Here is a 14,538-nt window from a genome sequence, read left to right on the forward strand (position 1 = left end):
AGGATTTGTAGTGCTGCATCACAATCCTGGATTTGCATGAAATCAGCTTGGAGCAGAGGAGCCAAAGTGAAGGCAGGTTGCACAATACCAATACCAATGGCCATGGCATGGGGATGAGATGGGAGAGACATTGAAAGAGTAAAAGTGATGGTTTTAAAAAGCAGATGTTTCAGTAAAGCAGGAATGGAGGGACACAGAGAAAAATTGTGGTTTTAAATAATAGCAGAGGTTTGAGAAGAGTGAGCAGGAGGAACAAATGGCTGATTATAAAAAAGATTTGATATATGCAGTGCTATGGGGTGTGTTATCTAGTCTAAGAACTCAATCTTGGAACTAAGTCTACAAGCTGATCTAATTTTAACACATCTGCCTGCCTGCCCGCCCATCCATCCTTTATTTCCCCCCTTTCCTGCTTTACATAACATCTTGCCTGATGAAGAATTCTGGAGAACTTGAAAACTTTTCACAATTTTGTATAATTTTGATTAGCCCAACTGTGAATTTGGGAGTTGCTTTTTTAATCTTGTAGACCAGCATTGCCCACCTTTGCTTTTTATGAATCTATTCAGAAGTCTACCATTCAGATTACTTTGGAAACCTATCTTCTCACAGCTCTACCCAAGTGTTGAACAAGGTTAAGAGATTGGAAGTTCCCAGGTTCTGAAGAAGCTGAAGCTGGCATGGTTAGGTGTGAGACATTTCAGTTATTTGAATGTGGGCTATTCATATAAGTGGCTTAAGCCTGAATTGCATGCTTGAGGAGGAAATGAAAACAGAGATGCTTTGCAAACAAAAACCATACCCATCAAGTTCTCTATATTTTATTTTTAAACTTGTTTATGTGTGGATGCCGTTTTAGGAAAGTTATCACTGTCATAGATCTTTGAATGAGATATACACAATAAACGAGTAGTTTTGCTAGTATGGAGAAGGAAACATCTCACGAAATCAATAAAGAACAACTCATGAGAAAGACCCATGTCGGATGTTACCTGTCAGTTCACCAGCTTTCTATAGTTAAAAGTTAATGTGCTGTGTTACAGAAACTTGGAATCAGTTTACTGAAACAAGTCCACCTTATGTGCTGTAATTTCATGGAATATTTACGAACATTCTAGCTGCTCAGTGGTTAGCACAAAAGCCCGGAGACAGAAAGTGTGAGTTTATGCTGTCAGACAGAGATGAGATCCGAACAGAGAATAAAAAAATAGAATATGTGTATTTTCAAGGGCTTCTACTTCTACATTCATATAGAAGCCTCATGATGCATGGCTTGCTTAAGAGTCTACAACAACTATATTTCAAAAAAAGAAATATCTGGGACTGTTCACTGGCAATGTTCAATGTGCATGGAAATGTAATTCAACAGATCTTAAAGAAGCATTACATTCCACAGCTGCTCAGTGCCTTTTGACCTATGCTGGGCACTGTACTTGCCAGACCATCAGCCTTAGCTCCACACTGTGGACTTGACCTTTTGAATAACAAATAGGAAAGCACTGTATGATTTCTTGTGGACCAGCATTACTCTATCATAACTTTCCCAGTTGGTCCAAACCATTAGAAACTTGCAAATTCATCTCTTCAGCTCTCAACTGTCTTAGCCAGGTTGAGAAATGGTAGTCGTTTGCTGTAATTTCTAACACTTGTTCTCCAACAGAACAAAACACAGTGTTATCTCCAGACCTTTAAATAAGCCTTCAACAAAGCTGTTTCTAAGTCTCTGTCTGTCTGTCTGTCTGTCTATCTATCTATCTATCTATCTATCTATCTATCCATCTATCCATCCATCCATCCATCCATACACACGCACATGGTGTCAGACTATTATCTTTACCTAGTTGCATTGCATTGAATAGAAACAATTTCAGAACAACCAAAGGTACAATCTTGCAGTTGTGACAGTGGGCACATGCACATCTGCAGTTAGAAAGCTATTATGAGGCAACAGGCATAAGGTGGGTTTAGATGTGCCTAGATGTAGAGTACCAAGTTGAAGCTGTGTCCCCAAGGAACTGGAACAGCAGAGCTCTTTGGCTGTGAGGTTCATCAGGCACTGCATGATTGCTGTACCATTCCTGGCCACATTTCCTACGGGCTCACATTTGGCACACTTTTGGTATCTGCATTCACAGTTGATGAACGTTGCTGGCAAGATACATCAGAAGAGAAACTTCAGTGTTCTGTGGTTGAATCCCTGAAGGTTTCTTATTTAGGTTTCTGCTTCTTGCTCTGTAATTAGTGCCCTAGCCATGCAGAGGTGGATGCATTCACAATTACCAGCTACAGCAGAGCTTTCCAAACTGTGTGTTGGCAGCAGTGTGTAGGTGTGTCGCGCGAACGCTCCCCGCACTCCTTCCGCGTTTAACCTCCAGTTTGCTAGTAAAACTGAATTACTGGGTTGCGAAATGATGCATGTCTAAAAAGTGTGTCACCAACATGAAAAGATTGGAAAGCTCTAAGGTATAGAATTGTGGTGCAAGACTGCAATCCTCTTCTTATAAACATTTGTAGCAGAATTCCTATTAATTATTATCCAGCAGGATATGCAAATACATATTTCAAGTTATAAGTATTCTACATGCTAAACTGTATAAAAACCCAAAACATCATTCCTATATAGATGTGTGTATAGAATAACATTGCTATTCCAAAAATATATATACTTTTTTAAAAAAATGGGGTGGGGTGATGTAGCAGTTTCACATCAAGACACACAAATGCATGTCACTGATAGTATTTTATTGAGTATGTTCTCCCACTGACTGAAGCTATTAACATATTTAATATTGTATTATGGTTTTAAATATTACATTATAAAGCTATATTTTTCCATGCACTGCTTGGTGCTAACAGGCATATGAGGTAGACATCTAACAGATTCACATCCATAGCGTGATGCAAATTAGGTTTTTGTCATATATATTAGAATACCACATAGTTCTGCTATTAGAGTCATCTTGCTGTTTTCAATATAATAGCATTTGCTGATTTCTAGAAGGTTTATATATCCATAAGGATACCTTGATATGTATCACTTTATGCACACCTATTTATTATAAAGTGTAGCACACTGTTGTTGATTTCCAAACTCAGTTGATAAGGAAGCAGCTGGGAGCAGTGCAAAAAGCCATAACAAATCTACAGAAAGAGGAAACAAACTACTTTTGTTAGTACACATTTTGAACTCCAATAATAAAGAAAGCATTAAGCAGCACTGGGTAGAGAGATGAGGCTGCTATTATTTACTGTCATTTCCTAGGGAGAATGGGGATTTAAAAATTGTGGGGAATGTGGAATTGAAGTAAAAAAGATTTAATTTAAGCTAAAAAGTTTGTGAAGTACTTATCTACATGGGAGCAGACGAATTAGGAATGTAACTGAATAATTTACAAACACTAAAAATAATTACATTGGAATATGATGAGAACCAACCAAAATGATGTAATCAGTCCATTGTTGAGCATGATAGCGGCTGATTACGTAAGAGAGTAATTTTATTGAATAATGATTTAACTGTATGCTATAATTTTCAAGCATTCTGAATGTTTCATGTGTACTATGTCACCCCTGTAGGAAGAAATTAAAATTGTATCTATCAACGAAAAGAACTTTTTAAAGCAAGGTGGCATCCCCAATCATCAATAGATTTACCTACAATTCCTATTGAATTTAATGGCACTTTTACGTAAGTGTTGCTAAAATTTCAGCTTAGTGGTCTTACAGCCCAATCATAAATATACATATATTTGGAAATAGTCACTGAGCTCACAATGAGATTTGCTTCCTCGTAAATTTGTTTAGGATTGCTGCCGTAATCCCATCAGCTGCTGCAACTGGCACTGAATTTTGCCCCAGCACTGGGCATCGATCCCGTTGCACAACTTGCAGCAACGACTTTGCACATCGCTCCTTTCCAAAAGTCTTTGACATGTGTACAACCTGAGAGAAATGCAGGTGTTGGTCAGGAAGGGAGAAGATGCTTACCAATATTTTCAGCATCACTGGTTTTTCCCCCCTCCCCACCGGCTCCAAGCTCCAGACCCTAGATTTCAATGTGGGCACTTGCCTTTACTCGGAGCATGCGCAGAGTGCACGTCCCTCAGTGCACCAGCTGCATGTGTGGTTGATGAGGAGGAGGTGGGGCTTCCAAAGCTGCAGAAGATGCTGCATTGAACCCTCCACATCCCTTTCAGCTGGTGCTTTTGATCCACTACTAGCACATCCAAACCCATTCCCCAAAGCTGCTGCCTCTAGGTCCCTAGCCAAACTTCCGGGCGGGTGGGAAGCAGCTCTCCTCTTTTGATCTGATAGCCATGTTCAAATATATAAAAGGATGTCACATAGAGGAGGGAGAAAGGTTGTTTTCTGCTGCTCCAGAGAAGCGGACACGGAGCAATGGATCCAAACTACAAGAAAGAAGATTCCACCTAAACATTAGGAAGAACTTCCTGACAGTAAGAGCTGTTCGACAGTGGAATTTGCTGCCAAGGAGTGTGGTGGAGTCTCCTACTTTGGAGGTCTTTAAGCAGAGGCTTGACAACCATATGTCAGGAGTGCTCTGATGGTGTTTCCTGCTTGGCAGGGGGTTGGACTCGATGGCCCTTGTGGTCTCTTCCAACTCTATGATTCTATGATCTCGCTGGGGCGCGAGGTGCAGCAGCAGCAGCAGCAATACAGTATTTCAAATTCCTCACAAGCAGTAGAGAGAGGAAGGCGCTCAAGGCAACGCCATGGACGTAAGAGCAGCCCTCCTCCGGTGAGGGAAGCGGAGCCATGATGACGTGAGACTGGAAACGGAAAGCGAGACCCCAAAGCAAGTCTGAAAGGTGTATTCTTGTGGTGTGACGTTGGTTGGTGCCCAATTCATCTCTCTTTCCCTCACACACAGCGCAAATATGAAGAAACCCTTTTCGTTTGTGTGTGTTTTTTTTGTGTGCTGTTCCCTCCGGAATTTGTCCTGGCTGAGGCGGGGACAGCGAGCGCGGAGGGACAGGAGTAACTTTTGAGGGGAAGTGGCGGCGGCGGCGGCAAGTTGTGGCTTTTTGTGCGCGCGCGCGCGCTTTCGCCTACGTTTGTCTGTCACACTCATATATACACACACACACACAAAGAGGAAGAGAAGCAGAGCAGCTGCTTCCTCACGTCCGTGAGGAAACTCGCTTTCTCTCTCCCCCCCCCCCCCAGCCACGCGCGCCCCCGCCTCGCGCTGCTTTTCGCGCCTCCCTCCCCACAGGCGGCTCTTCCTCTCCGCGCGCCCGCCCGCCCGCCTGCCCGCGCGCGTGCGCTTGCCTAGTGCGGCGCGTGGGGCACCTGCTTGTCTGGGCTGCTGTTTGCCGCTGCCGCCAGCGCCACGCAGGGCTGCCGAAGCTAAGAGCTGCTCCTGCTCGCTGCTGCCGCCGCCGCCGCCTCCTCCTCCTTACTGCCGGTTCCAGTTCCTTCCTCCGCTGGCGCCGCTAGTGTTGCTTCTGCTTCTGCCGCCGCTGCTGCCGTGCGAGCGAGTTGGGCTCCTCCGGTGGGGTTTGCCCCTTCCCCGCCTGCTCCTTCCCCCCCACCCCCTTTTGCCTGCGAGTCAGCCTGGCTCCGAATCACGTGGCAATTGCCTGAGGCTGAGACTAAAGAGGGGGAGGAATAAAAAAAAAGGGGGGAGAGAGAGAGAGAGCAAAAAGCGCCTCATTCCTTCTTCCACCGCCATACTGTATTTTATAGTAACTCGCATTTTTATTCCTTCCTTTTACTCCCGCTCGGTGAGTACCTTTCCGCTGACATTCTTGTCCTCCTTTTTCGTCCTGTTTTTGTTTTTTCCTCTCTCTTCCTTTTTTTGTTTTTGTTTTTGCTGCTTTTTATTTTTTAACCTCTTTGTTTTCATGGATTTGATCCTTTTTCTGATGACAAGTTTTTTTTTTCTTAGCATGCGATGGTTTACTAAACTGGGAGCAAAAGGTGTTGCTGGAACTGGAAGTCACTGGGAGCCTAAAGAGGAAAGGAGAAAGAGAGCGAGCGAGAGAAATAGACTTGCCAGTCCAGCAATAACGTAAATGCAGATAAATTATACGTATTTATACATATGCAACTGGTTTTGTTGTGAGAAAGAAAGAAAGAAAAGCGATGTGAATTATGATGCATATTTTTTTTATTAAAAAAAACCAAAGAGGTGAGAAATGGGCATGTTGCTTAAACTCTGTTTTGCAGAGATTTTTGATGATGTTGTTTTGGTTTTTTATTTTTTGTATATATATGAGATTTGAAAATGCATTTTACAGCAGTGTTTACAAAGAGTTTGTAATCTTGCAATACTGGTGCAAGCCACTAAGCAAGATATTAATTTTGTTAAATGGTTTTTGTTTTTCGTTTTGTTTCCTTTTTTTGGACACCAGGTTGCAATCAGCCGTTTTTCTTCTTTTTCTGTTTTTGGTGCCCGGTTATAATGTGAAACTTTTCTTGCAGCTTGGTACTGTTGATCATTTTTAAATACACCCCCACTTCCCTTAAAAAAATACTATATTGCAAAAAAGAGAGAAAAAGCCAAAGATAATTCCTTTCCAAAATTTCACTTTTTTATTCTTTTATACCGAGATAATGTTATGATGATTATCATAATGTTGATAGATATACACATATATACAAATAAGTACATTTTCAAATGATGGCAGTGGAAGGTTTTCCTGGAGAATGAAGTGCGGTTTGGTTTCCTTGTCAACGGAAGATGAAGTGAACAACTGAACATCTCCCCAGTGCAGGTACTTTAGCTCCTTGTAGGCGTTTCCACTCTTTGTAAATTACATTACCGAGATCCCCCCTCCCTCTCTCCCCAAATAAGATCTCTTGAGCCTTAGCTGCAGAGCTGTAAGTGATGAAATGAAGATGAAGCTAGGTATTCTTTTGCTGTTTGAATAGATGCAAAACTGTACTAATTGTGCACAGGTCATTGCATGGTTTGTGTGCATAAAGGGAGCTTACCTGAGTGGAACCCCGTGAGAGACATCTCACAGGCAGGGACTCTTTGATGGGGTTAAGGAACTGACAACGCCAGGACTTGATAGAGAGAAAGATGTTGGGGTTTTGTTATTGCCCACTAGGTGTTTGAGACAGACACAGCAGCAGCAGCATCCCTCTGAAGCTTGTTACCTTATCAGGCTTGAGCCTGAGACATTTTTTGCAACCAGATACACCACACACAAACACACATGCACACCTCACCCCCCCTTAATTTCCAACATCTGTCTTCCTCCTTAACAATGCCTAAATAATGCACTGTGTCTCCTACCTATCAGTTTTCAGTTAGATGGACAAAGATTTGACTATAAGAAAATAGTTGGTATTTGTTTTCATTTGGGTTTAATGATTATTGGTGTTACTGACCTCCAGTGCCTGGGAAACAGTTGCCTTCCATCCTAATTCATGATTTGGTCAAGAAATGGATTGCTTTGTTTGCCATGCTGTTAATCACTGAATAGTGATAGATGGTGATTTTAAAAGAGTGTAAATGAAGATGCAGTTTGAAAATTTTTCCTCCTTCCCCTATCCCACCAAGCTTTATTTGAGTAGTTCAATATGTGATCAAGAGTTAGATGTTTTGCATGTTTGCTTTTCTGTGGTTAATACTTTAAAATGGTAATGTCTAGATTACATGGGCACATACTTTGTGGTTTCTTTAACACAGCCAGGCACAACAAGTGTGCAGTGGTATATTTTCATGTTTTTAACCAAATGCAAAATAGTTTTACTTAGGTTGGAGAGAAAGCCGTTCCTGCATCTATCTAAAATTTATTTAATTTGAAATGCTTTGCACATGCATATGGTAATGATGGAAAAAGTTTGTTCTTGCATAATCTGCAGTGCTAAGGTAGTTGGGATGTAGAAAACCAAATTAAATCAACTGAGTAATGCTGTATAGAAAAGCAGAGACTGAAGACATACATTTTCCAGTAGTATGCAATAAAAGTGCTCAGCGAACTTGAAAAAAGGTTGTAAATTTCATGCAACTGACCCAGCAAGACTTCTCAAGAGATAGTTGTTTATCTAATTGATATGTGTAGCATTTAACCGGAGGTGTTGACTGTACATCTCAAAGATAAACACATTTCTGTAGAAGCAAATGCATTTTTTTTTTTTGAAAAAGGAAACTTTGTTTCTGTGTAAATATGCTTAAAGCTACAATCCTATACACACTTTCTGGAAAGTAAGTCTTATTGAATTAAGTGGGATTTACTTTTAAACAAACTTGCATAGGATCAGGTTGTACTATTGAAGTACCAATTTAACAACATACTACACCATATTTTAAAATAAATACTGAAAGTATTAAGAAGAACAGTCTGAAAAACGTAAGCTGGTCCTATCAGTTTCAATTGAATGTATATTCAGGATCCTGGCTATGTGTGGAGAAGATAACTTGCTTGTTTGGAATAGTTCCTGTCTTTGCTGATCATTTTGAAAAGCATTATTTTAAAATGTTTAGGCTTCTAAATCGATTGGTCAGGGGCTGAGAAACCTTTCCATTTAGCCACCATTGTTTCATAGATACCTTCATTTTTTATATTTTAAAGATGCTTTTACCAAACAAAGCAGTCTTGCTTTGCCTTGCTTTGTAAGATAATGCAGATGTGTTACCTCAGTGATTTGAAAGAATGCCACTTCACTAGGTGCCATATCTTTGTGCTTTTTCATATAAAATTAATTCCGAACACTTTCTGATGCATGTGGGAACTAATAAAACTTTATGTCAGATACAGTGTTTTAAGAGGAAACATTCCAAATTATGAGTATATTCTTAAGTGCTTTTTCAGAGCTCTTCCATTTTCTTCTAGGTGAGTAATCATTGAAGGTCCTCTGGAATATTCTGAATGTAATGAAGAATATGTGTATAGTATTTTCAAAACTTGAGCCAAATATTGTAGAGTTTTGGAGAATTGCCATTTTGAGATGCGTACATAGAGTATAAGTAATATTTGGCAGACAGGTGCAGCCAGATCCTAATTATGTTTACATAGAAGCAAGTCCCTTTTATTTCAGTGAACTTTGTCTCCAGTAGTAGCCTGGTCCTATGCAGAATTAAGCGTATGTAAATATGTGTTGGATTGGACTCTCAGGTGTGTTTTGGAATGCAACCCCATCCCTTTTATTTATCAGTGTGCATGTCTTAGCTGATTGAATTTAATGCTGTCGGAAACTGAGTTTTCTCAATGAAGTGACTGGAAGTCTGAAAATCTAGAGATATCAGTGCTCCTACTATTTTTTTCAATATTTGAAGCAACAGATTTGTAAATTATAAATTCAGAATATTTTATAATGGATGCATACAAGATTGTGTACCCATAATAACGTTCGAAGTGGCAAAGTAATTGAAATACAATTTAAATATCTCAGTTTTCTTCAAAGGAAGACAATCTTATTTTGCATAGCTCTCTAACAGAATATGTTTGTTGTGAAGTCCAACTTCACTATTACCTGGGACTAAATCTGCTCAGTTAAGGGCTTGTCTCAAGAAGCTTCTAAGTGCCCCCATTTAATAAGAGCACTGTGTTTTTGCACTGATATAGAGAGAGATGCACAGGAAAGGCTCTCTTAGTGTCTCTGTTTTGGATGTTTGTTTGTTTATGGTTGCAGCTTGCCCTTTGAATTGGTGTAAGGATCTTAAGCATCCTTATCTGGAAGTAAGACAATGTGTGCTTAGAGACTTACTTCCAAATAAACATGTTAGGATAGTTCTGCATGATGGTAGCTTGCATACAGTACATTCGATAGATCTAGTTTATTCTCACAGCTTGATCCTATGCATGTTAGTTCCAATGAATTCAGTAGAAATTAGTCTTAAATAAGTATGCATAGACTACAGCCTTAGTATAGAAGGGCTTTGAGTAACATACTTGCACTTCAGCTAGTGAAAAATGCTGCAGCCCTGATGTTGGTTGGGGCAAGGTGCTCAGAGTATATTACTCCAATATAATATTAGCTCTGCAGTAGTACCTTGGTTTATGAACTTAATCTGTTCCGGAAGTCTGTTCTTAAACTAAAACCATTCTTAAACCGAGGCGCGCTTTCCCTTATGAGGCCTCCGCCGCTGGTGCCCTTCCACCGTTCGGATTCTGTTCTTAGACCGAGGTAAAGTTCGCAAACCAGGACACTACTTCTGGTTTTGCTGAGTTCATAAACCAAATCGTTCGTAAACGGGGCTGTTCTTTCCAATTCAAAGTGCTGCTTATGACCTTTATTGCAGTTAATGGTTGGGGACCAGGTTACTTGAAGAACAACCCGCATCCATGTAAACCTGGCTGGACTTTAAGATTGGCCTAGAGGGCCTGTTTGTGGATCCATCAGTAGCTACAACTAGATTTTGGTGGTGGAACTTTCCATTATTGGAGAGCTGAATTCAACATTCTCCTTGATTTCTCTTAGACAAAGCATAAATATTTTTATTTTCCAGTTAGCGTTGGTTAAGCCAAGCAGGTATGCTGTACCACAAATGAGGGGGGCTGGTTCTGTTGTTCTGTATGGTCTTATAATTGACTGCCTGGTTGTTTTTATTCCACGAGTTAAGTATTGTATTGCTTTGTGTTGTGGATATTAATGTGACTTTTTTTTTTACTTTAAGCTGCTTTGGGAGGATCAAGATCCTGAAAAGCTGCACCTAAATTGCTAAATAAACCAAATAAACAAAATATACCTCTGTAACTTTATGCACATTTTATAACAGTAGTGCTCTATATCTTTGATTGGGTTGCATCAGAGATTTGCAGAGCTCAGAGGAGATCCCCTTTCTCCATCCATGGAAGAACCCATGGTAAATACATTTGAATTTACATTTGACTCATTGAGGTTTTTTCCCCATTATCTGTTTCTTTTTCCATGCTAGCATGTCATGATTCAGTTTTCCTTACACAGCAGTGTGACAGGCTTTGATCAGAATCCATTCATGACACCAGTCTGTTTTTATGGAAACGGAAGTCCCTAGGCTGTGGTTGGGCATTTACTTCATCTGCTCTGATTACTTTGTCATAATGCAAGTGCAGCAATGGGCATGCAGTCTTCAGTTGTCTTGCATTCTTCTGGGCTAAGGCAAATCTCTTTTTTTGAAAAAAAAATACATTGCAATGGAGACCCATACATAATTCTGAATTCTGAATGTGTGTAAGCATTGTTCATATAATTTGTCACCTTGCCTCTGACAAATCAGAAATTCAAATTTTAGCCTTCCAGAGCATGCAGTGACAGGGCAGTCAGTCATGTGTTACACCAATTTACAAAGTCAGGTTTCACATATATATATATATATCAAATGTTTTAAGTAACTGCAAGAAGGGTTGATTGCATTAACATACCCCCTCAGTTTAATGCCATTACTACAATACTCAAACAAATATATGCAGTAGTCTGTGGTGCAGTTCTGGAAAATTTTGAAGTGGAAAATTCAAAATGGACATATGAGTTAGCATGTTTAGATGACTTACATTTAGTTAAAAAAAAGCAAAATTATGTCATGTTAGTTTTACAGTGGTACCTCGGGTTACAGACACTTCGGGTTACAGACGCTTCAGGTTACAGACTCTGCTAACCCAGAAATAGTACCTCGGGTTAAGAACTTTGCCCCAGGATGAGAACAGAAATCACACGGCGGCGGTGTGGCAGCAGCGGGAGGCCCCATTAGCTAAAGTGGTACCTCAGGTTAAGAACAGTTTCAGGTTAAGAACAGACCTCCAGAATGAATTAAGTTCTTAACCCGAGGTACCAGTTTATATGCTGTATAAGTACAATAAGTTATTCCAGTAGTCAAAAGTAGTTGGAACTGAAATAGCTATTTGCAGTAGTAGGGGTAGGGTTCAATAAAGTTCACATGAAACAATCCTGTATATGTTTACTCAGAAGTAAGTACCACTGTACTGCGTAGGATTTACTTCCTAGTACGTGTGTTAAGGATTGTAGCCAGGCAGAGCACTCCAAACTCACTTTGTAGCAGGTTGGATGGTGATAATGGATTGGATAAAGGTGTCACCGGGCCCAGCGTGGGGCTTCCTTTTCTACCTGCCAAGCATGTATGCAGACAGAAGTGCTGCCAGGGGGATTCCCACCAGCAGAAGTCCTCAAAACGGTGTTCTGGAGGCAGTGAGGGGGAGGCCTGATTGCACAATGATTATCCTTCCCCCCCCCATCCTGACATCGCATCCTGGCCACTGTGTGTGGCCGAGCTACAGAGGCAACTGTGGTCGCACTGCTCTGTAAAGCACTGCTAGTCAGTGGCTGGGACTTGGATTGTGGCTTGCTTCTTGCATTCAAACAACTTCTAAGGATTTCTTGGAAATCATTTTTGTTGGAATGTTCTAAACATTCTAAAATATGGCAATACCATTCTCTATTGGTACGTTATATTTTAAGTGAAAACACTTGAATCTACTAATTTTAGCTTCTCTGAAGATCAGTGCAAATATGTGCTGTCTAGGGATAGTCACCTGAAAAAAAGTTAATTGCAACTTTGATTTGACTAGTATCACTTCCAGTTGCTCTGTTTGATTTGTATTGGCTTAGTGAGATGTGTATGAGAAGGAAGGAGCTACCGTTAGCCTTTGGCTCATATATCCCCACTCTCCCAACTCATATAGGAGGAATTTGGCAGCTTTTAAAAAAAGAAACGTGTGCTGTATTATCCATACAGGGATCCAGGTTTATAACAAACCCTGGTTAGTTTAATAAGCCAGCTTCAGAAACAATGGTTTGAAGTACTTTTGCTTTGAAACCGACAATCATTTGTTGTAAGTTACAATTCCAGGTCCAGATAGTCTAACTAGCTGAGATTCAAGGTAGGCTGGGGTGCAGGGGTTGGGATAGGGCGTTAACAAAGTCCTGCTCCTGGACACATGAAGTGGTGAGGAGTGTAGAAACCTGTGGTGCACAGCAGGTCCTTTCTGGTTATGCATGTCTTGGCAGATCATGGTTTAGTAGTGTGATGTGTTAGCCAGCAATGCCATCTTGATGGTATGGAGTAGTGTAGATAAATAAAAGTATTGGTACCTGAAGTTTCATTTAAATTTTATTTTGACATATATACATTTTTGGCTTGAACAATTGTGGGTGCTATAGGTACTTTTGGGGAGACTAAATAACAGCCATGGTTTCCTACAATATACTATACAAAATTATTTCATTAAACCTAATTACATGTTAATCTAAGAAATGTTTAAAAATTGAGGTAGCATTTTAATGCTTTCTTTTCTTTCTCGTTCGTAGAGGAAAAAGATTGAATAATTTTAAAACTTGATTATTTTCCTTTGGTTTAAAAGAGTTGAAAATTGTAGGTTAATTTGAATAGTTTATTTAATCTCTTAGAAGCAATTGGACTTTGATTTGTGATCACTTATGTAGGAAACATCATTCTTGCACAATTGACTGATTTTATAACACAATGAGTCATCAACCAACAATTAGAACAAATGATAGAATTTGCTTTTGAATAACAGAGAGAAATAGCTAAGCAAAAAAAAAGTAAAAATAAATGGATTAATGTTATTAATTAAGCATCCTGTGCCCCCCCCCTCGGGCTTTATAAATGTAGTCGTGCCACCTGGTCAGCATTCATTTTTCAATATTTTAGTGGCAGGGCTTCTCCTGGAGTCAACTGAGATCTCATCTGAAAGATGTGGGTTCCTTACTTTAGTCCTGTCACTGTTCTCTTTTGTCTCCAAAGAATCCCTTGGAAAGTGTTCTGACATATCTTCCCATGCCAATGAGTCCACTTTAAAGTAGAACAGGGGTGTGGAACCTTGGATCCTCAAAAATGTTGCTATACATCAGCTCCCATAATTGTTGACCATTTGTCATGCTGGCTGGGGCTGGAGGGCCCCATCTGGAAGGCCGCTGGTTCTCCATCCTATCAGCAGAACAAAGCGGTATTTAATAACATGTAGTTCAGCCACCTGAATAGGTGGCTCTGTACAGTGGTACCTTGGGTTACAAACACCTTGGGTTATAGACTCCGCTAACCTGGAAGTAGTACCTTGGGTTAAGAACTTTGCCCCAGGATGAGAACAGAAATTGCGTGGCAGCGGCAGTGGGAGGCCCCATTAGCTAAAATAGTACCTCAGGTTAAGAACAGACCTCCGGAACGAATTAAGTTTGTAACCAGAGGAACCACTGTAGTTACCATGAAAGCCCGAATAATACCTTTTATTCATTTGGATATGGGGGAAATTTTCCCTTTCTCATCACTAATAAGGGTAAATAAACTTCCTTGGTGTGAAGTACAAAAGGATGCTCAAGTGTACAGTTTTAGTTAAACTCTATGGGAAAGGCTATCATTCAGTGGTAGAGCACATGCTTTGCATGCAGAACGCCCCAGGTGCAATCACCAACACCTCCAGGGCAGGCTGGGAGAGACCCATGTCTGAAGTTCTAGACAGCTGGTGCCAGCCAGTTTAGTAGAGATACTGAGTTAGGTGGACTCAGGATAAGACAGCTTTTTATGTTATGATTACCCATTCTAAAACTTGTATCGCAGTACTGGACAAGGTAAATTTCCAAAAGTGTGGAGGAAAAGAAAGACCAGTG

General features: G+C 40.4%; 1 protein-coding gene and 1 long non-coding RNA gene across 5 annotated transcripts in view; one reads left to right on the forward strand and one right to left on the reverse strand.

Moving 5' to 3' along the window:
* Positions 1 to 405: 405 nt before the first annotated feature.
* LOC308593143 lies at positions 406 to 5,515 on the reverse strand. Its single transcript, XR_014010778.1, has 3 exons — positions 5,314 to 5,515; positions 1,808 to 2,148; positions 406 to 1,747 (listed from the first exon to the last, which is right to left on the reverse strand). It is a non-coding gene; the product is annotated as an uncharacterized lncRNA (long non-coding RNA).
* RALYL (RALY RNA binding protein like) overlaps positions 4,666 to 14,538 on the forward strand; it is a 257,854-nt gene continuing 247,981 nt past the window's right edge. The window contains exon 1 of one of the 4 annotated variants that reach the window (XM_081205063.1): positions 4,666 to 4,829. The gene's annotated coding sequence lies outside the window, so the exon portion shown is untranslated. Of the gene's footprint in view, positions 4,830 to 5,545; positions 6,035 to 6,262; positions 6,741 to 14,538 lie in introns of those variants that run through there. The other 3 variants (XM_081205060.1, XM_081205061.1, XM_081205062.1) reach the window with 3 other exon arrangements.

This window comes from Podarcis bocagei, assembly GCF_964188305.1.
Source record: "Podarcis bocagei genome assembly, chromosome: 8".
Taxonomy (NCBI): Eukaryota; Metazoa; Chordata; class Lepidosauria; order Squamata; family Lacertidae; genus Podarcis; species Podarcis bocagei.